The sequence below is a fragment of the Protopterus annectens genome, chromosome 1.part0, assembly GCF_019279795.1.
Source record: "Protopterus annectens isolate FY-2018-M chromosome 1.part0, PAN1.0, whole genome shotgun sequence".
Classification (NCBI taxonomy): domain Eukaryota; kingdom Metazoa; phylum Chordata; order Ceratodontiformes; family Protopteridae; genus Protopterus; species Protopterus annectens.
In genome coordinates, this window is record NC_056725.1 from 5,595,926 (window position 1) to 5,623,601 (window position 27,676).

Below are 27,676 nucleotides of genomic sequence, written 5' to 3' on the forward strand. Positions count from 1 at the left end.
GCGGGTTGGACCAAGTAGCCGCAGCACAAATCTCAGAAATAGCGAGCTTGGAATGAAATGCAATAGAGGTAGCCATAGCTCTAGTAGAGTGAGCTTTGACAGATGTTGTAAGTTGCTTATTTGAAGAGGAATAAGCCTGAGTTATGCAATCTCTAATCCATTTGGCAATAGTAGCTTTAGTGATGGTTTTACCCAGTTTATTATCTGAAAAGGACACAAACAATTGGTCTGTTTTTCAATTTGTTGAGTCCTGTCTAGATAGAAGCGCAATTGCCTGTGAACATCCAACTTATGCAAGGTGTATTCCGCTTTGTTTGAAAATTTTGGAAAGAAAACTGGTAGCTCTAGAGATTGTTGGAGACAGAGATTAGAACAAACTTTTGGAACAAAAGATGGATTAGGCCTAAGTGATACTCTATCCTTGTGAAAAATCAAGTACGGTGGTTTGATAGATAGGGCTTGAAGTTCTGAAACTCTTCTTGCAGAGGTAATTGCAATTAAGAAGGCAGTTTTCCAAGACAAATATTTCAACTCACATGTAGCAGCCGGTTCAAAGGGGGAAGATGTTAAGGCACGAAGTACCAAATCAAGATCCCACGGAGGCGCAGGATGAAAAACTGGGGGTCTTAAAAGCACAGCACCTTTCATGAAAGTTTTACATAATCTGCTACTCATCAACGGTGGGTCTATGGATTCGTGAAATTTGGAGATAGCTGCTAGTTGGACTTTAATAGTAGAGACTGAAGATCCTTGATTAAACAAGGATGTTAAAAATTTCAAGACCTCTGGTATCGGGGCCGTAATAGGGTCTAAGCCTCTGAGTTGAGCCCAGATAGCAAACCTCTCCAACTTACTGTGATACAATTTCTTAGTGGTGGGTTTGTGGGCTGAAGATAAAATGTGAATAACTTCCGGGTCCAAGGTGTGATTTCTGACTAAAGTCGGAAGTGGAGGAGCCAAGCTGTTAATTTCAAAGTGTGAAGGGACTGGTGCTGTTGTCCCGACTGATGAACCAGAAGGTTCAGAGTTAGATCCAAAAACCAAGGACCGTCCAGAGTATATTTCTGTAGGTAGGGGAACCATACCCGACGAGGCCAGTACGGAGCAATTAGAATCATTGTGGACCCCAATTGGGAAGCTTTCTGGATGACTTTGGGGAGGAGTGGAACCGGAGGGAAAGCATAAAGCAGTCCTGTTGGCCAAGGTTGGACTAGAGCATCCGTAGCTGCCTCCCCTTGACGCGGGGTCAAGGAAAAGAACCTTTTGCACTTCGTGTTATGTGGTGTTGCAAACAGGTCGCAGCACGGAATCCCCCATCTTTTGAAAGTCTGAGCTGCTACTGTTTCGTTCAGGGACCACTCGTGAGGAGAGAGAATAGTCCTGCTCAGTCTGTCTGCCAATACATTGGATTTTCCTGGAATGTGGGTCGCTACCAGGAAGCGGTTGGTAGCCACTGCCCATTCCCACACCCTCATGGCCTCTCTGCAAAGGGGGTAAGATCTGGTCCCTCCTTGTTTGTTTAGATACCAGACCACCGACATGTTGTCTGTGTGGATAGCGATAATGCCTTGAGGGAGAAACCTGTGGAGGGCTTGTAGGGACAGAAGTACAGCCCTCATTTCCAACACATTGATATGGAGAAATGTTTCATTTGGAAGCCAAGAACCCTGAACTGACCTGCCCAGACAATGCTCCCCCCACCCGTCTGGGAGGCATCCGTTGTCAAGGTGGCCACCGGAGGGGGTATAACAAAAGGTCTTCCCTGATTCAGATTGGATGACAGAAGCCACCAGCGGAGGTCCCGTTTGCATGTTTCTGTAATCAGTATGTGATGATTGAGGGGGAGATCCTGAAAAGACCATTGTGTCGATAACAGCCACTGAAGAATCCTCATGTGCAATCTTGCCAGAGGAACTAGGAGAACCGTGGCAGACATCGAACCTAAAAGTTGCAGGACCATCCTGGCTGGGGCTTTGGATCTTAGAAGCAGGGCTCGGGCTTGACCTTGTAATGTTTGTATCCTTTCGGTAGGAAGGAAGATTCGCATTAATTTTGAGTCTATCTCTGCTCCTATGAATCTTATGCTGAGAAGGCAGCAAGACAGACTTTGACCAGTTGAATGTAATTCCCAGGAAGCACCCAGGAGATGGTGGCTTGTAGGTTTTCTAGTAGTAGATGCCTGGTGGTGGCAGTCAGGAGCCAGTCGTCCAGATAGGGAAACACTTGGAATCCGAGACTCCTCAGGTGAGCAGTCACTACTGCCAAACACTTGGTGAACACCCTGGGGCTGTGGTGAGACCAAAGGGCAGTGCACAAAATTGGAAATGACTGTCTCCCAGGCTGAAGCGCAGATACCTCCTGGACGCCTGATGTATCGGTATGTGATAATAGGCGTCCTTGAGATCTATGGAGCACATCCAAACATCTTTCTCCAATAATGGGAGAATGGATTGTAAAGTGACCATTCGAATTTGGACTTCATGACGGACTGGTTTAGTTTGCTGAGATCCAAAATGGGTCTCAGGTCCCCTGTCTTTTTTGGCACTAAAAAGAACCTTGAGTAATTTCCGGATCCGATCTGGTCTGTGGGGACCGGTTGGATGACTCCTTTTTCTAGCAGCTTTGAAGCTTCTACGGCTGCAATTTCCCTTTGACTGGGTGGTGGGTCCGGGATTTTTTTGGACGGTGGGGGTGGGTGTGTGAAGGGAATGGTGTAACCTCCGGCAATAATCCGAAGCACCCATCTGTCCTGAGCAATAGATTCCCAGGCTTTTAGGTGCTTGGCAAAACGGCACCCGACTGGCTCCGGAGCAGCACAGTCGGGCAATCCCTCATGAAGTGTGGGAGGCTGAAGAGCCACGAAAGGACTCGCGGTCTCCAGTGTTGCAGGGGCCTCTGCCGCCTCTGGGACGGCGTCTCCCAGAAAAATTTCCCCGTCCTCTGCCTCTGGAAGGGGAATCTTCCTGCTGTTGGGGAAAGAATTTCTGTGATTTACGGAACCACATTTTCCCTCCTCTTTTAGCCTTGGGATAAGGCCGAAAGGGAGTGGAATAACGTGCTCCTACGGCAGATAAAGTCTTTCCCTCCTGCTCACAGCGGGTAAGAGTGTCTTTTACCTTGGGTCCAAACAAAGAGGACCCATCAAAGGGAGCGTCGGCAAAGGGAGACTTGAAGTCCTCCGAAATGACACAAGCGGAGCCAGGCTTGTCTCCATAGAGCCACGCCTGTGCCTGCCGCTCTGCCGCCTTCGGCCGCATATGAAATGAGCCTCATGGACGAGTTAGAAATCGAGTTAAGGATAGCCAACTGAGAGCTAACCGACTGGGCTAGCTGCTCAGGTAGGTTACCTGAGAGGAGTCTGAGAGCTCCTTGACCAGATCCCTCTGTAGTCTGGTGAAATGTGCCAAATAATTCAGGGACCTCAGAGTAAAGGCCGCTGAAGTCAGGGTGCGCTTCCCGTGCATCGTCCATGCTCCCAAACTCCTTATTAGGAGGATGGACGGACGTTGAAGCCTCTGCCACGTCCTGCTGGGTAGCAGATGCCACCACCATGGCATCTACAGCCACGCCTTTAGTTAAGAACTCCTTCTCGGGTGGGGCAGACAAAAATTTGTTAGGGCAAGAAGGCACTGGTTCCACAGTATCTGGATGTTCCCACGCCCTCCGACAAACCAAATCCAGGAGCTCGTCGAAGGGCGGAGACACCCAGGAGGCGGAGGGCTGAGCCCCGAAGGCCTTGAGAAACACCGACTCATCAGCGGAGGGGGGTTTGGAATTCCAGCCGCCTCGTTGCTTAAGGATCTCTAGAATGTCTGCAAATGAGACATCATCCGAGGACGACTTTGGGGACCCCTCCGCATCATCAAGATCAGTGTCCGATGTAAGAGACTCGTCGGGGGAGTCCACGTGCTTCCTCTTGCACGATCTCTTCCTTGGGGGCTCCTCCGAAGACAACTCCGAAGAACCCTCAGGAGGAGGCGAACCCCCCATGGGGGTAACCTCAGGCCCCGGGGCTCCGCTGCCTAGAGACAGGGGAACTGCCAAAGACCCAGTCTCCATGCCCAGGGATAGGTGCCGGTAAAGCCGTAGAGATGGCCGAAGAAGACTTGGCCAAGGCACTCCTCATAGCTCTGAACGCCGGACCCCCAGAATCCTGGGAGGGTCCGGTCCCCGGAGCCATGATAGCAGACAGAAGTCCCGCGGCCGAAGCACCGAGAGGGAGGCTCGGAACCGACAGCATTGGTCCCGAAACGTCACCCCCGGGTCCAGCCGAAGAAGTCCGTGTGCTAAACTCGGACCCGAAGGCCGGGGTTGGAGTAAGGGTCGGAGCCGACCCCAGGATCTCTACTGGCTCCATCAGCACCTGCTCCGACGGAGCCGAAGCGGTCGGAGGAGGAATGGTAATGGAGTGGGCTATCGGCTCCGAAGCCAATTGGGTCGGAGCCGAAACAAATTTTTGAAAGACTGGGGACTGGAACAGTCTTTGGAGCACCCTGTCTATGTCAGAATCTGACATCCTCGATGACCTGGAAGAGACCGAACGGGTCCGAGTAGGTCTCTCCAACGGCTCCAAGGGACTAGGGGACCGGCTCCGAGGCGACTCGATAACTATCGGTGCCGAAGGAGTGTCCAAACCAATTTCCATCGGTGCCGAAGAGGACTTCGGCGCCGAGGAGGAAGTGTCTGAGCGGACAACCTTCATCGGCTCCGATATCAGTGGAGCCGATGAAGGTGACCCGCCTCTCGATGCCCCAGCCGTCGGCTCCGAACCCAGAGGAGTCGCGACTGGAGGCATCGAGGCAGACAGTTCCACCCTCGGCTCCGAAGTCCGTGGAGCCGAAGGAGAAGCCTGCCTATGTCTTTTGGCGGTTGGGTCCGACGGACTGGTCGGAGCTGACGCCCTTTTCTTTTTAGCAGGAGAAGGAGAGGACGCGAATGCTTCTTCAAAAGAGGGTTTTATAAGGCCTTTCAAAATAAGTTTATTTTTCCTCTCTTGGAGGACCCTCGAGGAAAACGCGTGACACACGCTGCAGGACTCCTGCAAATGTTTGGCGCCCAAACAATATACACAGAGAGAGTGGTCATCTGTGATTGACATTTTAAAACTGCACTTAGTGCACTTCTTAAAGCCCGAAGGCCTAGGAGCCTGAGACATTATAGCAACAAATTTAGTAACTCTATCACAGAAAAACACACTTTTTTTTTTTTTTAAATGACTGTCACTACAATGATTAGCTTACGGTTGCCGATTAAGATTGACAGTCCGACAACTACAGAAAAAATAACTAAAGGGGATCCTAGAACCCCTAAGGATTGAAAAACAATTGACTGACAGGGGAAGGCCCTTCAATTCAAAGGGGCCTCTAGTCAGAACAAACACACAATCACACACAAAATTTTCCACAAAAATACCAGTCACACACAAAAAGTACGGTATAGCTGTTAAAACAGCTTTTTGTTATAGAATTAGAAAATTCCTGACAGAAAAAGTTAGTGAAAAACACTACTTAGCTCAGCCAGCTCGAGACCACGTCTTTGCTAGTTAGCGGCAAACGAGATCTGGGGGACTGGTAGCGGTGCATCCTGGGATATAGTAAGCTCAGCCAATAAGAGACTTCGCTCTTTGGCATAAGCGTGCCGAGTCGGAGCCGAGGGATCGGCTCCAAACCCATCAGTCAGAATGTAGGCGAGATAGGATCACATAACATCTAGAGTTACTAGGAAACTTGAATGAGGAAGAACAGGTATTAGGTTGCAAAGTGACAGCATTTTGAACTTGGGTACTATCACAAACAGGTTTATGAAAGAAATATTCAGAACAGGTCGTCAAGCATTTTCTTTCTTTGGCACTAAAATATCCCTGTATAAAAACTTTTTTCCACCTGGTAAGGAGGAACTAGTTCTACCATCCTGTGGGACAGCTTGTGATAAAGGACAGGTGGAAGTTAAAGAGTCGAGTTTGGTGGATAAGGATGTCATATTATATCCCTGCAACCTATAGGTCCCCCTCCGTATCCCAGGAAACTCAAACTACCTATCTCAATGTACTACAGTCCCTCACCGTTCAACCCAATACGATATTCATGGTGGATCTCAACTACCCCTACACCACTTCTAAGGCACAAGCCCATTGATTCCTAAAAACTTTAATAACATCCTGGAACAGTTGGTCCCTTCTCCTACCAGGGATGCAAACATCCTTGACCCTATACTCACTAACATGGGGGGGGGTGATGTTACTCAGTCAATGCAGTGTCTTCCCTCGTCATATCTGACCATAAGACAGCATTGCTTGAAATAAAAATTAAATCCAGGGATCCAGCAAAACCAAAAACCTTTAGGAACTATTCCAAAGCTAACTTGTCTCTACTAGGCAACACCTTGGCTAAATTCCAAGCACCCCAAAACACAGTAAACACAATAAATACAGTGAGCTATTTACAGCCACACTGATAGCTGTATAGAGCCAGCTGTGCCCACTCATATTAAGAATATTACAAACTCGAAACACAAGCCGCCCTGATGGAATCACATATCAATCAGTTGCACAACAAAAGAAAAATAAATTGTGGCCAAGTGCAGGAGATACAAAGCCATACATACTAAAAGCCCCCTGACCAATCTAAACAGGCAGCTAAGAAGGTTAATTAATACTTCAAAGGCTAAATATGAAGAAAATAGTTTCTCAGGCAGAGGACAACCACAAAGCTTTCTACAGTTATGTCCATAACCTCAGAGGAAATGCACAGAACTTACTGAATATGGCATCATCCACACTAAACAGAAGGCCAATGCCAACCTTTTGGCTGACAGGTTCAGCTTAAACTCCCCCCCACTACCCCCCTTCAACACAGATAGTAGAAAGGAAATTCCACGTAACAATGTGACAATGTGCGGTGTTGCCATCTGTGCCAGGGAGAGTGTGGGGGGGGGTGCATGTGTAGCATATGCCAGCATGGTTAGCTGGACTTCTGTGAATAATTTTGTCTCATTTGACTATCACACTGACTTGTACAGATGCTTGTGTTAAAAATGTATCAACAGCGTACTTATAACTGATTAAATGTATATGTTTAAACAAAGAATTCTGGAAGGGAAGAGTAGAAGAGAGTGAAACTGTTCTATAGCTTTCAGATACTGCAACATATCTTAGCAAAGCTGTGTGTCAGCATCAGATGATCAAATGTGGTGCCATTCTATAACTAGCACTGACAGGATGAAACTTACCCAGCAGTTTGTTTTGTTTTCTTTGAAACTTGATATAAAAATCTATAACAGTTATTACAGTCAGTCAATTGAGTTAGTTCAGTAGTTATAAGCTCATCACCTTGTCTTGTGTAAGTAAGGATCTCCGCACCTAATCTTGCCTTGCTGTATTAATTAAGTTAGCTAGGGAACAGTTATTCTTTAGACAGTTTGGAAATACACAGATTAGTTAAGAAGTGTTTTTCTGCATCTGTCTAAATCTATCCAGCTGAGTTATTTTTATTTCTCCTGTGATTGAAACTCTGGTGTTTATTGTACTTGGATATTTATTATGCTCATGTTTTCTATTTTATGATTTATTATTAAATATTTTTATACATTCACTGTGGCTGGTCTTTTAGAGAAGACTTTGAAACTTTTGAGAGTACTTGTGCTTATTTTAGTGACACCTTGGCCACTCTGAAAAGCCTTGTTGCTTCAGTTACACTCTACCATTTATATTAGTATTGATTTTACTCAGCATAATACCCTTGTAAGAGCCTAAGAATGGCTGATTAGTAGCAGCTTGATTGCCTTATTGTCTGGCCAGAAGGAGTACAGCTCGTAAATCTGTACCAGCCTTTCCCAGGAGTGCATCTGTGTGTGAAAATCAAATACCCAGGTGGAGGTGCGTCAGCTACTTGAACCTGGGACACAGTGCTCCAAAGTGAGTCTTGTCTGGATTCTGGAGAGACAGATAATCCAGTCCCAGGACTGGAACGTGTTCTCTGTGTGCTCTTGGGAGAAACTGTACTTGATGCAGAGAGCTGCATCTGAGAATACTGTGCAAATCCATTCCTGTTTTTAGTGACCGTCTCTCACCGGTGTCAGTAGTTAGGACTGATGCTCCTTGATTACTGGCCAAGGGTAAGGACAGGCAGTCACAAACAAACACAATCCCCCCATCATTACTAGAGAACAGGTCATGAATGCACTTGCCAAGACCAAAAGAACACTGCATCGATGGGCCCTGACAACATCCTGGGATGTTTAATAAATAGCATGAAAAAAGAAGTTATGTACTCACCATAATGTTCCATCTGTGTTGTTCATTTTCATTCTTCCTCAATGTATGGGTTCGGATCCAATCCCTCAGATCTAACCTGGCTGTTGCTAAAGCTCGTGGCAACCAGAAACTCTTGAGCTTCTCCCTTACCCACAATGCACCAACCCCAAGTACCTCAGATCTTGTTTGCTGACTTTAGCAGAAATAAATATTAGCAGTTATGTAGTGAAGAGACTATACCTGGAGCGCAATATCAGGGAAGAGATGTTACTCTTCCAGTAGTTTTCAAGGATGGGGGTTGGAGGGTGGAGAGTTGAGGAAGAATGAAAATGGATGACACAGAGGGAATTTATCAGATGTTGTTAATTTTCATTCTGTCCTCAACTTATGGGACAGAGTCCCCAGCTACTTAAAATCCCAGGTGGACTCAAGGAAGGATATTCCCACGCACCGTTGAACCAAATGATGCCCTACCTCTGGAGACCAGATCCAATTTGTAATGAGTAACAAAGGTATGGGGGGGGGTAGCCCAAGTTGCTACTGCACACGTCATCCATGAAAGCTCTAGATTGGAAAGTTGAAGAAGTTGCCATGGATCTAGTCAAATGAGCTTATAGTGGTTTTGATAAGGCAGTGCCCAGTATGTTATAAATAAAAGAAATACAATTAGTCAGCCATCTGGCTAAAGTTACTTTGGCAGATGGTTTCCCCACCTTTATATCTGAAAAATGAAAGAAATAACTGCTCAGATTCCCTGATGTTTTTTGTTTTATGTAGGTAAAAATGTAACTGCCTGTGAATATACAACAAGTGTAACATGTATTTGCCCTTGTTAGCAAATTTATGAAAGAATACTGGCAACTTAATGGACTGATTAATATTAGAGTCTGATATCAACTTAGAACGGATGCATTAGTTCGTAATGTAACTCTGTCCTTGTGAAATATCAAGTATGTTGGTTATGAAGACAAGGCTTGAATCTCTGAAATTCATCTGTCAGAAGTAAAAGCTACTAGAAATATCGTTTTCCAAGAAAGATATTCAAGGCCACATCTAGCTGCTGGTTCAAAGGGGGGATGGATAAGTGCTTGCAGCAACAGATTTAGATCCCAGGGTGGAACAGGGTCTGTAACAGGAGGCCTTAAAAGGAGAGTGCCTTGCAAAAAGGCTTTGCAGAGCCTAGAACAGGCTACAGAAGAACCTTGAAATCCAATGTGAAAATTCAATACTGCTGCTAACTGGACCTTTTTAAACTGTAGGGCCAAAAATTAAAGGATGTTATGTATAGGAACTGAAAAGGATCAACATTATCTTGATGTGCCCAATAAACAAACCTTCTCCATTTACTGGAGTAGAGTTCATGTGTAGAAGGTTTATGGGAGAATAAATGCATGCGTCGGACAGGGGAAGAGAACATAGGTTGTCTGGCTATTAATGGAATTGGAAAAGCCAGGCAGTCAAGCCTGAGGCTTGGTATATCTGGATGGATCATGCATGTTGGGTGAGACAGGAGGTCCGGAGTCTGATCCAGAATCCAAGGTTTGAGAAGTAAGTGAGACTAAAGGAAAGGGAACCAAATCTGTTGAGGGCAGTAAGGTGCAATGAGAATGACTTTGTTCTTCAACATGGCAGCTTTCTGAAGGAATTTCAGAATTAGTGGAATTGGCGGATAAACGTAAAGTAAACCAGGGGGCCAGTAGAAGTACAGCAACCCTCGATGATTCCCCTTGTAGTGGGATTAGGGCATAGTAGCTGCTACATTTACTATTTAGAAGGCTTACCCCTCTGGCAGAAAATCATTTCATTTATGCTTTTGTTGAGAGACCACTCCTGAGGTACAAGAATGCACCTGCTCAACTTGTTTCCTATCACTCTGGAATTCCCCAGAATATGAGTTACTATAAGAAAATGGTTAGATTAGATGAGACCGCCCACTGCCACACCATGAGTGTTTCTCGACACAAGGGGTAAGATTTGGTTCCTCCTTGTTTGCTGATGTAACAAACTACTGACATTGTCCGTTTCAATTGCAATTGTTCCTGAGGGGAGAGCATCTTGAAGGACCTGCAATGCTAAAAGCACTTCTCTCATCTCTAGGACATTGACATGCAAGATGGGCTCTTTGTGGGATCAAGTGCCTTGGACTGTTTTCGCCAGATAATGCCCCCTCCCACCCTAACTGTGAAGCATCCATGGTCACAACTGCCTTGGGTTGAGGTAAAATGAACGGACAGCATTGTAGGACTTGATCCAACTGAACCCACTACCTGAGATCTCTCTTGCATGCATGGCTGACTTGTACTAGAGTTGACATGAGTTGGGAGAGTACTGACCATTGTGTTGCTAGCATCCACTGTAAAATCTGGCTAACAGTACTAGAGTTATAGCCACTGCCACTGAACCCAGAGCTTGAAGAACCAAATGGGTTGAAATCCTGGTACTGCAGATTATTTTTCTGACCTGTGATCTCAATGTCTGAACTCTTGAAAGGGCAGTAAAGCTAGGGCTGATTTTGTGTTGAGAAGTGCTCCTATAAATTCTAAACTCTGAGTTGGCTCTAGTTGAGATTTTTAATAATTTATGGTTATACCCAGAAGAGAACATGTGTGGAAAACCTGGTCTTTTGCCTTTAACAGTTGATGCCTGGTCGAGGCAGAAATTATCCAGTCGTCTAGATAAGGAAATATCTGGAATCCCTGCTGTCTCAAGTGAGCTGCAACCACTGCCAGGCATCTGGTAGATGCCCTGGAGTTGTTGTGAGACCAAACGGCAGAATGCTGAACTGGTAATGACTAGCTCCTAGCTGGAAGCGTTAAGTACCTTCTGGATCACCTGTTCATTTTTATGTGAGAGTATGCATCCTGAAGGTCAACTGAGCACATCCAGTCACCCTCGCCCAAAACCAGGTCTGAACTGTGACCACCCAGAACTTGGCGTGTCAAACTGACTTGTTTAAGTTGCTGAGATTCAAAATTGGTCTCCAGTCCCCTGTTTTCTTTGGCTTTAAAAAGAATCTTGAGTAAGTTCCGGATCCTATCTGGTCTGGCGGGACTTCTTGGAGGACTCTTTCTAGCAGCGTTTGTACCTGAATTGCTGCTTGTTCCTTCTGACTGGGTGGAATACAGGGGATTTTTCTTGAAGTTGGAGGAGGAAAGGAAAATGGTATTATATAACCTCTGGAAATAATCTTCTGCACCCAAGTATCTGTTGTTAATTCTAGCCAGGCTCTTTGGTGCAGGGATAGTCAACCCCCAACTGCCTCCAGAGGACAACAACCACAACCAGGCTTCCTTTCAGGAAAGCTGGAAGGGTGTGCCAAAGAAAATCTCTGAACCCTTGGTTTTGCAGGCCACCTCTGCTGCAGAAGTGGCATCTACCATTGGAGTTCCCCCCTACCCCTGTGGGAACTACTGCCATGTGTGTCCCTGGGACTTTTTGAACCACATTTTTCCACTACCTCATTGATTCCTGAAAAAGAATCTTTGAGGTGTGGAAAAAACATACGTCCATGGCAGACAGGGTCTTTCTATTCTTTTCACACCTGGATAATATGTCTTTTACACTGGGGCCAAACAAAGATGTGTCATCAAAAGGAGCTTTGATGAACGAAGACTTGAAGGATTCCTCAAAATCACAAAGCGCATCCAGGCATGCCTTCTTATGGAAATGCCTGTACCCACTGCCCTTCAGGTTCCTTATGCTATATGAGAAATGAGCTTCATGGAAGAATAGGAAATCAACTGCAGGGTAGCCAACTGAGAAGTCACAGATGCTTGGACTTCTTCAGAAATGGATCTTGAGAGGGTGTCAGAAAGTTCCTTAATCAGGTCACTCTGTTAACTGGTGAAATGTGTCAGACAGTTCAGTGACCTTATGGCGAAAAGTCACTAAAGCACATACATGTTTCCCAAACCTGCACATCACCCATGACTCCTTGTTGGGAGGATGAACAGCAACTCTCATCAGCAAGTTGCTTCTTAGTGGCCGCTGCCAGGACTATGGCATCAACAGGCACCCCTTTTGCCCAAAACTGCTCGTCTTCCTGTGCTGCCCATAATTCACTCAGGTATCAAAGGTGCCGGTTCAGTGGTATCAGGATCCTTCCATCCCCACCGAGAGATCAATTCAATGAGCACATAGGAGGACAGGGTCATCCAAGAGGTACAAGGCGGCAGTACCAAAAGCCTCTAGGAATACAGACTCCTCAGATGAAGGGTAACTGGACTTCCAGCCAGCTCTCTGTTTTAGGATTTCGAGGATGTCTCCAAATGAGACATCTTCAGGAGGTGACCGTGGGGACCCTTCACCTTCAAAGTATGTATCTTCTGTGAGACTCTTATGGGCAAGTCCAAGTGCTTCCTCTTGCATGTCTTCTTCTTAGGAACCTCCTCAGTGTGATGCCCTGGGGAGATATTAGAAAAGGTCGGGACACACTATTGGCATACCTGGATTTTTGGTACCAGCTGTCCCCGTGTAAAAGAAGGTTGAGACTCTAAGCACAGAGATGTGAAAGTTGCAGACTGAGGCTCCAAGAGGGTAGGAACCATCTGTGTTGCTAAGGCAGACAACACTCGCTCCATGGACTCCATGGACTCGAAGGAAGACCTCCTCAGAGAGGGATAGGACCCTGGATCCAAAGAAGCAAGCTTTTGGACCGACGTCCCTCCCTGCTCTGAGGACCAGCCCCCCCCCCCCAAGGCAGAAGCCAGAGCAGAACTAACCTGTGCTGAGGCTCTGAGGCACAGGGATAAATCTGACAGCTGTGGAGCCTACTCCAGCACCCTGGATTTGACAGGGCAGCTTTGGCTCCAAAAGCTCTCCTGCTCCAACTGAACCGAACTGCTCAGAGCAAACCTTGGATCAGAGGAGAAGGGTCGATCCAAGGCAGATGGATCCTGGCAGCTTGGACCCAATTACTCTGAGACTATGGAAGAAGTCAGCGGAGGAACTGGTAGCAGGGACGTAGTGGAAGATCAGACCTCCTGACCCAAAGGGCTGGGAGCCGAAGAAAGAGCAGTGAGACTCTGCGCCGAGAGAATTCTTCTCACCAATCTTTCCACATCATCTTCTGTTAGACTACTGTAAGAGCGAGTTGAAATTACCAATGGAGACCTAGGTCTCTTCAAAAAAGAGGAAGGAACCCTGGAGAGAACTGGGTCTATCTGGTCCTTGAGAGGTAAGATATACTGGTGGTTGAGTCAGATGATTTTTGCATTGGGTCAGAAGGGGGAAAAAAAAGCAATAGTCTTAAATTCAATGCTAAGAAATGCATAATTGTACACTTTGGGAAGTCAATCATCCTGTCTAATTACCCTATTGATAATACACTCCTAAGAGGCAACCCAGTGGTCAGGGATCTGGGTACACATGTAGACCATAGCCTTACCCTCAGAGGTTAGGAAATCCCTTTATGTAGTGCAACTTATAAGTAACGGCATGGAATCTCGGTCCAAAAATATGTCACTATCATACTGTACTTCACCTTTATCAGACCAATCATAGAGTACAATATTCCTTTGGTATGTACGTGACCAGGCATATGGAGCAACTAGAGCGACCTCTGCGATTCCTTACAAAAAGGATAGGAGGAGTAACAAACCTGTCTTATGCAGAGCACCTTAAAACCCCTTTCCCTGTACTCAGTCTCTTACAGACTGCTTAAGGGTGATCTATGCCTGGCTTACAAGGCATCCGCAAACACCACACTTATGAAATCTCTTACATACTTGCAAGTCAAAGAGCACCAGAAATACAAGGTCTAGGGACCTGAATTTTGTCTGTGACTTAAACAGAACATGCTGGAAAGACAGATGTGCCCCAGAGACTTCCTGCCCTATGGAACATGCTTCCCATCCATGTGAAGCTGAGTTAATCAATTACCCAGTTTAAAAGCAACCTAGTCTAGTGGATGGTGAATAGGAAATTTACATCAGGCCTGGCACTCATGTCCCTTATGGACACAGGTGGCTTATAAATGCCTAGCTCTCAATGTCCTATATGGATCGAGGACATCACACTTTTAGAAAAACTTGGCTAGGCTTAGAAAGGCCTCCTTAGTCATTAGCATAGTAATAGTCTACAAATCTATAATTTCCCATTGTAAAGGAGGAATTCCCTCCCACTGCCATCTGTAACCTTGAAAATCTCCCAAACCCACTGGCAACAAATAGTTTCAAACAAAAAAGAAAAGTTAAGATTCAGACTTTCTGGAAAGAAAAAGGGTTTGGCAGAGTTGGGGGACAAGGTCCCTTAAACAGTCATTCTGACTTGTTGGACTTTCCTTGGTTTTAGAAGGCTCCTGAATTCTTTTTGGAACTCCCTTGGCATTTTTTTTCTTAAATATCTGTTTATCTGCATTTTGTTGACACGGTTTATTTTGTTTTTTTGCCAAAACTGGATGGAGGATTAGACAAACCCCTTTGAAAATCTGGAAAAAGGTGGCTGAAAAACAGTACAGTTGTGTAAGATCTTACCATAACAGCAGATGTGCTACTTCTCACTTTTGCAGTATTGCAGTATTCTTTATCCCCGGGATATCCCACTGAGGATAGCCTAACAGTCGGGCAGCATACCAAAGCCTTTTACACCTTCCAGCCATTGTATGTCCTACATGCAAGGCGCAAGGTAAATGTGTGATTAAAGGATGCCTAATCCTCAAAAGTGAAGTGCCCCAGGAGACCCAGAGAAAGCAATAACATGCACATCCATGAATGGAAGGAAGAGAAAAAGAAGGAAAAGTTACCCTTAGCTAGAGGCACAGCAACAGCAAATAAAAGGGGTAGGAAGGACAGGATACTTTAACAGTGAGAAGCAGGGCATCTACTGTTACGGTAAGATCTTACACAACTGTAGTATGTTCTTCCTTATCATTGTTGCAGTATTCTTTACACTTGGGAGAGTACAGAAGCTACTGGAAAATATGGGAGGAGAAAGGCAGAGAAGGGTAGTACTTGCAAAAAACATAGACACTGCCAAACCTAATTTTCTGGGATGAAAGGAAAACGAAAATTATGTACTTACCATAAAGATATAGCCATTTTGTCCGATTTTTGTCCTGTACAACTATGGGTTGTTGGGTCTGGCCAGATCAGACCTTGGCACAAATTCTGAAGTTCTTCAGTTCCATAGCTCTGACTCTTCCCCTAACCATAATTCCCTGAACTCCACCCTCAGTACCTCAGATCAAGTTTGCCCCTCCCCCATAAAGATGCAATATCCATATCTAAACTAATATATGTGTACATTAATCATACAACCCTGGTCCAAGGCTAAATCGAAAGATAGGAACAAATGGCAAAGGTATGAACAAAGCACTGTAAAAAGGTACAGGACTGCTCACAGACAGGGTTTATCAAAGACAACTCAGTCAACAAAAGCCCACTAGTGTCAATTTGGAAAGGGGCAGGTGGGAGGGATGTCGAACTGGACAAAAATCAGGCAACATGGATCTATCAAAAATGTTCATATTCAATGTCTACTCTTGTCCAATTCAACTTTGGGGCAGATTCCCAAGCTGAAAGGCTTGGGTGGTATCAAGAAAGAACATTCCTGAGGATGATGGAACCAGAACAGGAATGTAATCTCGATTGTTCATCCAGCTTGTAACGAGACACAAAAGTATGAACTGTTCAAGTAGCTGCTGCACAAATATCAACATGCAGTCGACTGGCAAAGGCTGTAGAAGTGACCATTGCTCTTCTGGAATGAGCCTTAGGTTTAGATTGTAAAGACACCCCTTTTTGTTGTAAACAAAAAGAGATGCATTTGGATAACCATATCAACAGAGTAACCTTAGCCACTGCTTTGTCCAACTTAGATTTTGAGGATGTCACGATTGATTTGATTTCCTAAATGGTATGGGCCTATGACGGTAGACTCTAAGCTGGTACTGGACGTCCAGCATATGTAGGATGCATTCACCTTTGTTTGAGAACCTTAGAAAAAAAACTGGTAGGTTTACTGACGGATTTAAATTAGTCTCGGATGCCACCTTGAAAGGAAAGTTTTGTTAAGTCTTAAAGAAACTTTCTGAAAGCCAAATTTAGAGACTTGCAGGAAAGTGTTTGCATCTCTGAAATCTGCTTGGCCGAAGTGACTACTGCTAGAAAAATTTTCTTCCATGAAAGAAACTTTGAATCAACTGAAGTTGTCAGTTAAAAGCTCTTGGACACTCATAAGGAAGCTACAGAATTGTTGTTCTGACCTATGTGAAAAGGTGAGATAGATGACATTAGCACTTCTTTAAACAAAATCATCTTTATTGAAATACCATTTATGATAATCATACATTTATACAAATGAAAACAAAGCATACAGATATATTTTCAGTTGCAAACATTGTATATCACATATAATGTACAATACAGCCATTGTGAATTGAACACTACATAGCTCTTTCAATTCCTGCCTTCCCTTAAACCTTATTCCTTCTCCAAAACATTATTCTGTATGCATTTTTCCACAATTCGAATGTTCCAAGTAATTTGCTCCTACTCTTTTCTAAAGATTCCACTTCCAATTATTTTATCTCTTACTATATTCACTACTTCTAATATGACAGATTTAGACTTTGATTTCCATTTTCTAGTAATTGCTATTTAAACTCTGTAAAGCTTTATACTATGTCTAGGAAATTCAGATCCTGTATCACAGCTGAAAAAAAAAAATTTCCTTAGTTGCACCAATTTTCTCACCCAGTACTTCTAATACAGTAGTCTGTTTTTAAAAGTCTGCCAACTCATTACACTCCCAAAAATATGTTTCCGATTACCATTTTCTTCCCCATATCTCCAACATTTGCAATCTACCTGTGGAAAATTATTTTGGAGTCTGCTTAGGGTATAAAAATAACTATGTTCACACTTCCAAACAAAAAATCCAAAATCTTCTTTACTTTGGGAGCCTTACATATATCCGCCCAACGTTTCTTTGTGAATTGCTCATCTAATCTCTAGTCCCAATCCTTTCTAATCTCCTCTGATTGATTCCTATAGTTATCATGCAACAGTTTATAAACTGAACTGTCTTTCGGCTTTTCCTGGTTAGGGGTCGCCACAGTGGAACTCCGGACCGCTAATGATTGGCAGTGAATTTTTATGGTGTCGAGTTGCCAGCCCGGCGCACAACCTTCAAAGAAGGCACACCCACACATGCACGCACCTACCTGCATGTCTTTTAAAGTGAATTTGATCATGAGAAGGACATGCAGACTCTGCACAGAAGGCACTCCAGCCGAGAATTAAACCGGAGAACCTCTTGCGGTCAGGCGACGCCTCTAACCGCTGCACCACCGCGGCTCTATCATGCAACAGGAATAGGAGAATTGTAAATGAAAGACCAGCACTGTTTAAGGTTTAGTTAAATCTTGAACAGAAGCTGATTTTTAAAAAAAGGAGTAAATAGTAGACTGTATAAACTATCATGCAATAGGTTATACAGTCTACTAATTATCTCTTTTTTAACATCAGGTTCTGTTCAAGATTTAATTAAACCTTTAATAGTGCTGGTTTTTCACTTAGGATTCTCCTATTCGTTTCTCTTTGCCTATACTCTGATATCAGTCCTTAATAGGGAAAGCCGTCTCTTGACTGCAGTTCAAACATATTCTCGGCCTCTTCCCACTCTATCAACTTTCCCCACCTCTAATTTTTTGCTTCCAATTCCTTGATTCCTTTGCCTGCCAGTCCTATCCAGTAAATTCCTGCCCCCTCTTGCCTATTCTCCTAACCCCTAATTGCAGTCATTCCTATCAGCAGCATCTCCTTTCTCCATTTCCAAATTTGCTTAGTTCTTAGAATACTTTCTGCTACTTTATGAATGTAATATTCTGTATGGCTACTGTTATTCTCCTTGAGGATCTGCATCTAAAATCCCAGTCTCTCCTTGTTTCTTGAGCTTCCTTCCTGTTTCATCAACCCTTTCTACTTTGAATTATAGCTTTCTGCCTGTGCTATATATAGGAGTCCTAAATGTGTAGCTCTGAAATATCTCTTCAAATCATGTAATCCAAAAACACCTTGTTTTATTTGAAGGATCAACTTATCCCACTTGACTATTGCCATCTTCCCCTGCTAGATAAAATCCTTCAGCTTTATTAACTGCTACCTACAGCTTCTACTCTGGTTGATAAAAATGTGCTTGATCTGTTTATAAAACTAAAGGGACTAAAAACATTTTCACTGCTTGCATCTTGCTATCCATTATCCATACAATAAAGCTTCCAGTTTCTGTATTATCCTTTGTTTAGTCTTTTCTCACATATCCTTAGCTGCCATAACAGAATCTTTTTTAACCTATACTCTTAAGTACTTAATTTTATCATATCCCCCATAAATATGGGTTTGCTGAACCAATTTGTGAGTGGGTACACAGTTTACGGCTACTGCCTTTGTTTTATTTCATTAACTTTTGCAACCTGAAAAGAGTTGAAACTGTTCCAGAACACTGAAATGCCCTTCTCTGGTTTTAATCAGGTACAAATTAATATCAACTGCAAATAAAGCCAACTTTTCTTGATTAACATACCAACTATATCCTTGAGTTTCTGAGCCCCTTATTTTCTTTGCCAGTGGTTCTAAACATAACACAAATAAAAAGAGGACGACCCTGACTAGTTCCTCTGTTGAATAAGAACTTGGAGAGGAGCCCATCCACTTTATTTTTTGCTTTTGATCCCTCATGTACCCTTTTAATTGATCTTATTATTGTGTCAAGGAATGTAAATGCTTCCATTGCCCTACTCATAAAATTCCAGTTTACTCTGTTGAACTCTTTCTCTGCATCAAAACCCACCAACAATAATGGTATTTCCTTACATTTTGCTTCCCTCTGAATTATCATTGTTCTACTAAAGTTGTCAAATGTTTGCCTCCCCTCCATAAAGCCACAATGATCCATAGCTATCAATTCTGGCAACATATTTGCTATTCTTTTACCCATTATAGACACTTTATAATCATGATTTAGAATCAAAATGGGCCTATATGAAGCCGGATCTGACAGGTCTTTACAATCTTTAAGTATTACAGCCACCACAGCTTTCTTCCAGGATGCTGATGCTTTTCCTCCTTTTCAAATACTGTTAAACAAAACCTTCCAGATGTTTCACTTTCTTCCATCTTAGCCTCCAAACGTACACAGGAATACCATCTATTCCTGGAGACTTTCCACTAGAATAGTTACAAATCACCATTTGTATCTCACCTTCTCATATCCCAAATGTTAATAACAGAGACTCATCTACCTGTAACCTTGGCATATTTAACTTTTCCACAAATATTTCTACTTGTACTTTTTCTCGATTTCCACATTTCTCTGCTTTATACAGATATTCATAACATTTCTGAAATCTTTCTAATACATCTACTGGGTCTCTAGTCATTTTCCTTGTTATAGCCTGCCTAAGTTTGGCAGCAACCCTCTTTTCTTTCTGCTGTCTGGGATGTGCTAAGAACGTTTGTGCTTTGGAGTTAATATCAAAAACCAGTTCCTTAACAGCCAGCTTTCTAAACTCTCGCATATTATCCACATAGTCCCTTATTCACTCTTTAGCACTCTTATTGTTATGGGAGACTCCCCTTATTCTGCAATATTTTAATCTTTGTCAGTCCACTTAAATAATTCTTACTTCTTAACCATATCACTTTTTCTTTTATTTCTAGCCTATTTTTAAACTCTACTTTCATTTTATGCCACTCCCTAGCTGCATTTTTTGAAGAAAGTGTTATCTTCCCTAATAAAAACCAAATTTCCACTACACAGTCTGCAAATTCTTCTCTGTTTAGCGTATAGGTGGGGAAGTGCCAGTGTCTCATTCTTATTTCACTACTATGCAATTTTATTTTTATTTGCAAATGAGTTATATGTGCAATTTGATAGCACAGTAACTGGAGCTGTTGTGGGAAGGTTCCCACAGGAATTCAAGAATGGAAGAAAGAGGAGTAGAGAAGTGATCTAAAACCCTTGCCATAGCCCAGATGGAAAATCTCTTCCATTTGCTACTGTAGATTTTTGTAGTGGATTGTTTTTCAGGTCGATATGATCTGAATGACCAAAGTGGTGAGCCTGGCATCCCTGCTAATATTAGAACTGGAGGAACTATGCAGTCAACTTCATGGCTTCCTTGTCTGGAGGAGGGAGTCCGAACGGGTGTGCTATTCAGCCTGGATAACGGTCCAGCATGTATGGAGGATATACCAGAAGAGGCCACAGGAAAGGAAAACAAGTTTGTCCAAGCCAGAAAGGAATAATGAGGATCACACTGGCCATAAATAAGTTCATCCAGAAAGTAAGAATGTGCATCAAAGGCAATGGGGGAAAAAGCATAGATGAGACCTGGGGCCCAATTGTGGACTAGAGCAACCCTCGGTGACTTTCCCAGCAGAGGGATCAGGGCAAACTAACTAATGGACTTGTTTAAGCAGAATGTTAACAGGTCACAGCAAGTTTGTCCCTAGGAAATGAAAATCAAAGTTGTCACTTTTGGACTGAGGCAACACTCTTGAGGCATTAAGATAGTTCGATTTAAATTGTCTGCCAGTATACTGGATGACCCTAGGATATATGCTGCTATTAGAAAGCGGTAAGAAGACATAACCCATTGCCAGGCTCTCACGGCTTCTTGACATAAGAGGGAAGGAGCATGTTCTTCCCCATTTGCTGATGTACCAAACCACTAACATATTGTCTGGTTACAGAGATATCACACCACTGGGGAAGACATCCTGAAAAGCCTGCATGACTAGTAGGACTGCCCGCATCTTCAGGACACTGGTGTGAAGGCTGAACTATGCATGGGGTCAAGCACCTTGGACTGTCTTCCCTTCAAAATGCCCCCCCCCCACCTTAGAAGGGATGTCTCCATGATCACTACAGGCACAGGGATGTCCATATGGAACAGATGTCTTTCTGTCACTGAAGGAGACATAGTCCACCAGGATGTATATTTCCTGCAAATTTCAGTGAGTCAAATTTTGGCATGAAGTGAATGATGCACTTGGGACCATTGCATCACTAAGGTCCACTGAAGCACTCATGTAAAATCTGGCTAATGGAACCATGAGAATTGTGGAAGCTATTTAGACCCAGTAGGTGAAGAGTGATAGAGAACTTGAGTGGCTGCGAGATGCAGGGGAAAGCACCCCAGAGTCAGTAAGTCTGGTGATCTGTGAATTTGTATTCATGGCATGCAATAACTTCTATCTGCTAAGTAGGTGTAAGATGACTTTGGTTAGACTGACTGTGAGCCTTACATCTTGCATCAGATGGAGCAAAAAGGTCCCGATGGTTCAATAACAGGTTGTTGGAGGTAGAGGACAGCAGCCAATCATCAAGGTACAGGAAAACATGGATCCTTAGCAGCTGAAGTCACACTGCCACCACTGCCATCATCTTGTTGAATACCCTGGAGGCTGTGGTGAGGCCGAATGGCAGGGCTCTCAATTGATAACAATCGACTCCCAGCCAGAAACAAAGAAATCTCCTTGAACTTTTCTCTTCACATGATAGTAAGCATCCTTAAGATCTATGGAGCACATCCAATCATCCTTCCTCAGCATAGGTAGGGACTATAGTAATAAACTGTTAGAAGAAAATAAAAACACAAGTGTTGAGTGAAAGAGATGGCTTAGCTAGACCATATTTCTCAGATATAGAAGAAAGTCCAACTAATGTGACTGTAAATATTATGGGTAGTACTTCCAGAAATAAGTTTAGATATATTATTAAATGTAGCGTACATACCAATAGGGTTAAATGAGAAGTTATGTACCTACCATAACGTTCCATGTTAGTTGTCTTCTCTCGCCTTCTTTCTTGCTGGATGGGTTCGGAGCCGATCCTCGGCTCTGACTCGGCCACTTACTAAAGCTCGAGAGCTTATTTTACCGGCTCGAGGCAACCCTATATCCCATGATGCTAGGCGATAACTCCCCAGATCTCGTTTGGAAGCTGAAAACCTAGCATAGGCCAATAAAAATCCTCCAACTGGAAAGGAGGAGGAAGAGGGATAAAACCCCCCAAAGATCGTTATCTACACTATAGATATCCTAGGACACCTAGATGGTGAAACAAGGGAATATAAGGACCCTTCAAAGAAGGGAAGATCTTCTCGGTCTGTCCAGGCTAGGGGGATGGTGGGTGGGACGCAAGAAAGAAGGCGAGAGAAGACAACTAACATGGAACGTTATGGTAGGTACATAACTTCTCAATGTTAAGTTGTCAATCTCGCCTTCATTCTTGCTGGATGGGACCGCGTCCCTAGCACCTTCATCCTGGGTGGCTCATTGGAACAGATTCTTGAGAACGGTGGAACCAAATTTTGCTCTGTCCCTGGAGGCCATGTCCAATTTGTAATGCGAAACAAAGGTATGAGGAGAGGCCCATGTGACTGCCGCACAGATAGTGTCCATTGGTAGTCTAGCCTGAAAAGCTGTAGATGTAGCTAGTGCTCTAGTTGAATGGGCTTTTGGCTTAGAAGTCAATTCTCTGCCTCCGAGTTGATAAATAGATAATCACAGAAGACAGCCACCTAGATAGGGTTACCTTAGATACAGGAAGGCCTTTCTTATTTTCTGCATACGATAAAAACAGTTGATCAGACTTCCTTATTTGTTTGGTTCTATCCAAATAGTATCGAAGCTGGCGATGAACATCTAGATAATGTAGCTTTTGCTCCGCTCTATTAGTATAGTTTGGGAAAAAAACTGGGAGATCAATTGATTGATTTAAATTTGTCTGCGAAGCCACCTTGGGTAAGGAGGATGGATTAGTCCTTAGAGAAACTCTGTCTTTATGGAAGATTAAGTAGGGAGGACGAATGCAGAGGGTGTGAAGCTCAGATACTCTCCTAGCAGAAGTAATGGCGACTAGGAAGAGTGTCTTCCAGGAAAGAAATTTCAATGAACAAGAGACCGCAGGTTCAAAGGGGGGAAGAATCAAGGATGTTATGACTAAATTAAGATCCCATGAGGTGGAGGGTCTTTGATCGAAGGCTTAAGTAAAAATACACCTTTAAGGAAAGCTTTGCAAAGCTTATGGGACATGATGTTGTGGTCCGATAAGCCTATATGAAAATTCAATATGGCTGCCAACTGAACTTTTACTGTAGAGGAAGAAGACCCTGAATGAAAAATTTCGGCTAGGAAGTCCAAGACCGAATGAATTGGGGCAGTAAAGGGATCTATATTCCTTGCCTTTGCCCAGAAGGAGAAACGTTTCCATTTACTAGTGTAAATCCTTCTGGTGGAAGATTTAAGGGAAGCTACTATGATATCCCAGATGGGAATCATAGGAAGCCTGGCTAAGAACGGAAGTGGAGCAACCAAGCAGTGAGGTTGAGAGAATGTAGGGATTGGTGCAGCTGCCCCGACTGATGGGTCAACAGATCTGGAGCTGGGTCCAGATGCCAAGGCTGTACCAAAAGATAACGATGTAGGAACAGAAACCATATCTGTCGAGGCCAATAAGGGGCAATGAGAATCAACTTGGCTCTCAAGGGGGTTGCTTTCTGAATTACTTGTGGGATTAGAGGAAATGGTGGAAAGGCATAGAGAAGTCCCAGAGGCCAATCTTGGACTAGAGCTACTCTGAGGGGATGGCCTGGAAGGGGGAAGAGGGTGAAGAAGTCGGGGCATTTGCTGTTTTGGGGCGTAGCAAAAAGATCGCAGCAAGGAAGGCCCCACTTCTGAAAAATCTCTTCCGCCACAGATTGTTTGAGAGACCACTCGTGTGGCATGAGTATAGCTCTGCTCAACCTGTCCGCTATGATGTTGGACTTCCCGAGGATATGCGTTGCTATCAGAAACCGCTGAGAGGACATTGCCCATTGCCAAAGTCTGAGTGCCTCTCGACACAGGGGATAGGACTTGGTTCCGCCTTGCTTGTTGATATACCACACTACGGACATATTGTCTGTTTGGATTGCAATAGTTCCCAGGGGAAGAGAGTTATGGAGGGCTTGCAACGTTAAAAGCACTGCTCTCATCTCTAGGACATTTATGTGCAGGTGGCGTTCGAAAGGTTGCCAAGTGCCATGGACCATCCTGCCCTGAAAATGCCCCCCCCCCATCAGATCAGGGAGGCATCCGATGTAACCGTGGCGACTGGGGAAGGAGGAACAAAGGGTCTGCCTTGATGGACTTGAGGGGACAATATCCACCAGGACAGATGACTTTTGCAAGTTGGAGTTATCATGATCTTGTGGTGCATAGGGAGTTGCTGAAAGGACCATTGGGCGAAAAGCATCCACTGTAGAAGACGCATGTAAAAACGTGCAAGAGGAAGAAGTGTTATGGCGGCCGCCATACGACAAAATACTTTCAGGACATACCTGGCCTGAATTTTGTCGCTCTGAAGAAGAGCATGGACATGGTTTTGAATATCTAAGACACTTTGATCTGTTAACTTTGCTGAAAGTTGTACGGTGTCCAAGTTAGCGCCTATAAAGGTAATAGACTGACAAGGCGACAAGGCAGACTTTTCGAAATTTATAGAGATTCCTAGCCCTCTGCAAATGTGAATGGTGTAAGTTCTGGCTTGGAGAAGTCGATGCCTGGTGGTGGCAGTGAGGAGCCAGTCGTCTAGATATGGAAACACCTGGAATCCTTGCAGTCTCAGGTGAGCCGTAACCGCTGCCATACATTTGGTGAACACTCTGGGGGCTGTAGTGAGACCAAAGGGCAGAGCTCTGAATTGGTAGTGACTGGCCCCCAGCCGAAAGAGGAGAAACCTTCTGGAGCGCCTGTGAATTTTGATGTGATAGTATGCATCCTGAAGGTCCACGGAGCACATGCAATTGTCCTTGCCCAGAAAGGGTAGAATGGACTGTAGCGTGACCATCCGGAATCTTGTTCTCTTTACAAACTTGTTTAGTTTGCTGAGATCTAATATTGGTCTCCAGTCCCCTGTCTTTTTCGGTACCAAAAAGAACCTAGAGTAGATTCCGGATCCTAGTTGGTCTGCTGGGACTGGCTGGATGACTCTTTTTGCTAGCAGTTTTGATATCTCTGGTACTGCTAGTTCCCTTAGACCGGGTGGAACATCTGGAAGGGTTCCCTTTTGCTGAATTGGGGTTTGGATAAAGGGAATTTTGTAACCCTCGGATATGATCGACTGTACCCATTTGTCTTGAGTAAGGGAAAGCCAGGCTTTTGGGTACAGCGACAATCTTCCCCCGACTGCCTCCGAAGGTGGACAGTCGGGCAACATCTCAGGGATGCTGGAAGGGTTTGTCAGAGAGAGGCTCCCTGCTACCCTGGTTCTGCGGACCCCCTCTGCCCCTAGGGCGGCGTCTGTTGTTACCCCCTCTGCCTCTGGGGGTAAACTGACCTCTTGTGTCAGGCGTGACTCCTTGAGATTTGCGGAACCACATTTTCCCACCCTTCTGACCCTTAGGGTATGGTCTTGAAGGGGTGGAGAAACGGACTCCTACGGCAGAAAGAGTCTTGCCATCTTGTTCGCATCTGGTCAAGGTGTCTTTCACTTGAGGACCGAACAAAGCCGAACCGTCAAAAGGGGAATTTGTGAAGGACGCCTTGAAAGGGTCCGCAAAATTACAAAGCCGCATCCAGGCGTGACACCTTAAGGCCACTCCTGTGCTCATGGCCCTACCGCCCATCGGCTGCATATGAAATGAGACGCATGGAGGAGTTAACAATCGAGTTTAGAGTTCCAAGCTGTGAGTTGATTTTATCCTGGGACCCAGCAGCTGACGGATCCTGTAAGACTTCTCCCAACTCTCTGAGAATATCTCTCTGAAGGCGGGTGAAGTGACAAGTAATTCAGCGACCGCATGGCAAAGGTCGCTGAAGAAATCATCCACTTACCGTACCTATCCATGGTCCTAGAATCCTTATTAGCAGGATGGATAGGTACTGAAGGATCAGCTAGTTCCTTCTTGGTGGCTGCAGCCACCACCATGGCATCGGCCAGTACACCTTTTGTTAAGAATTTTGTCAACTGGTGCCGTGATGAATTTAGATGGCCTCCGAGGGGTGGGTTCCACCAAATCCGGGGCCGACCACGCCTTCTGAGCCACTACTTCCATAAGGGGGTCGAAAGGCGGAGACACCCAGGAGGTGGAGGGTCGAGAACCAAACTCCTCCAGGTACACCGACTCGTCCTCGGAAGGTTAAGGGAAGACCAGTTCCCCCTCTGCTTTAGGATTTCTAGGATGTCTGAGAAAGAGACATCCTCAAAGAGGGACTTTGGGGATCCCTCCGACTCATCCAAGTCGGTGTCAGATGTAATGGACTCAGGGGAGTCCACATGCTTCCTCTTACATGTCCTCTTAGGTGGAGGCTCCGCTGACAGGTCAGGAGAAGCCTCGGAAGAGGAAGATATTCCCAGTGGGGAAACCTGAGGCATTCGATCTCTGGGTCTGGGAGCAAGAGAGTGGGAAGAGACATCAGCAGGCACTGTAGTGGGAGGAGCTGACCGTCAACTATGTCCTGGGGCTAGTACACTCCTCATCACCTCGAAGGCTCCCCTATCAGAAAGGCCAGAGGGCTCCCGCTCCGAAGAGGTGGGAACCCCAGATCCCTCCAATGAAGGCATCAAGGAGGAGATCGAAGCGGAAGACGAAGGAGACGAAGGGGGAGGTATCAGCTCCGACGCCACAACAGTCACCGCTCCGAGGAGCTCTGGCTCCGAACTCTGAGGGAGAGTCGAAGGAGGAAAAACAGGTGGAGTCGTAATAGCTACCGTCTGATGAGACTGGCTACAGATCATTTGGGCCAATGCCTGAGACTTTAACAGCCTACTTACCACTCTCTCAAGGTCGTGGTCGGAAAGCCTGGACGACTGAGAAGATCGGCTCCGGTGGCTCCGCTCCGAGAGCAGGGGGGATCTCGGAGCCGAATGGATGGACTCCAACGAAGGGGATCTTGACCTCTTCTTAGATATGGATGGAGCCGACCGTGAATGCATGGATTCAGAGGTATCAGCAGCGAGTGGGGCCGAGACAGGAAACTGTGACTCAGAAGGATCGGCTCCAGCTGGAGCCGATCTAGGCACAGACAAAGAGCCAGCAGCAGAAGGCTTGGTACTCGGAGCCGACGGTTTTGCTGGTTTCGAAGGCCTCCCCGACGCAGACTTAGTCGGGGAGCCCTCGGGCTTTAACAAGACCCTCAATATTAGTTTGTTCCTGCGCTCCTGTAGGACTCTTGGACTGAACGCATGACACACACAGCAAGAGTCCTGCAGGTGCAGGGGTCCCAGGCAGTAAACACAAGAAGTGTGACGGTCTGTCAGAGACATTTTCTGACAGCACGAGTCAAACTTCTTAAAGCCTGAGACCTTAGTTTCTTTTGGTTCCTTCGACATAACAGTGTCGAGGGAGCACAAAAGGAAAAGGAAACACACACACACACACACACACACACACACACAACACTCAAAAACAATAAAATATTAAGTGGGATACTGACA

At 44.9% G+C, this 27,676-nt stretch overlaps 1 protein-coding gene across 2 annotated transcripts in view; it reads right to left on the minus strand.

Moving 5' to 3' along the window:
- TBCB (tubulin folding cofactor B) overlaps nt 1-27,676 on the minus strand; it is a 781,868-nt gene that overhangs the window by 14,330 nt on the left and 739,862 nt on the right. The window lies entirely within an intron of this gene.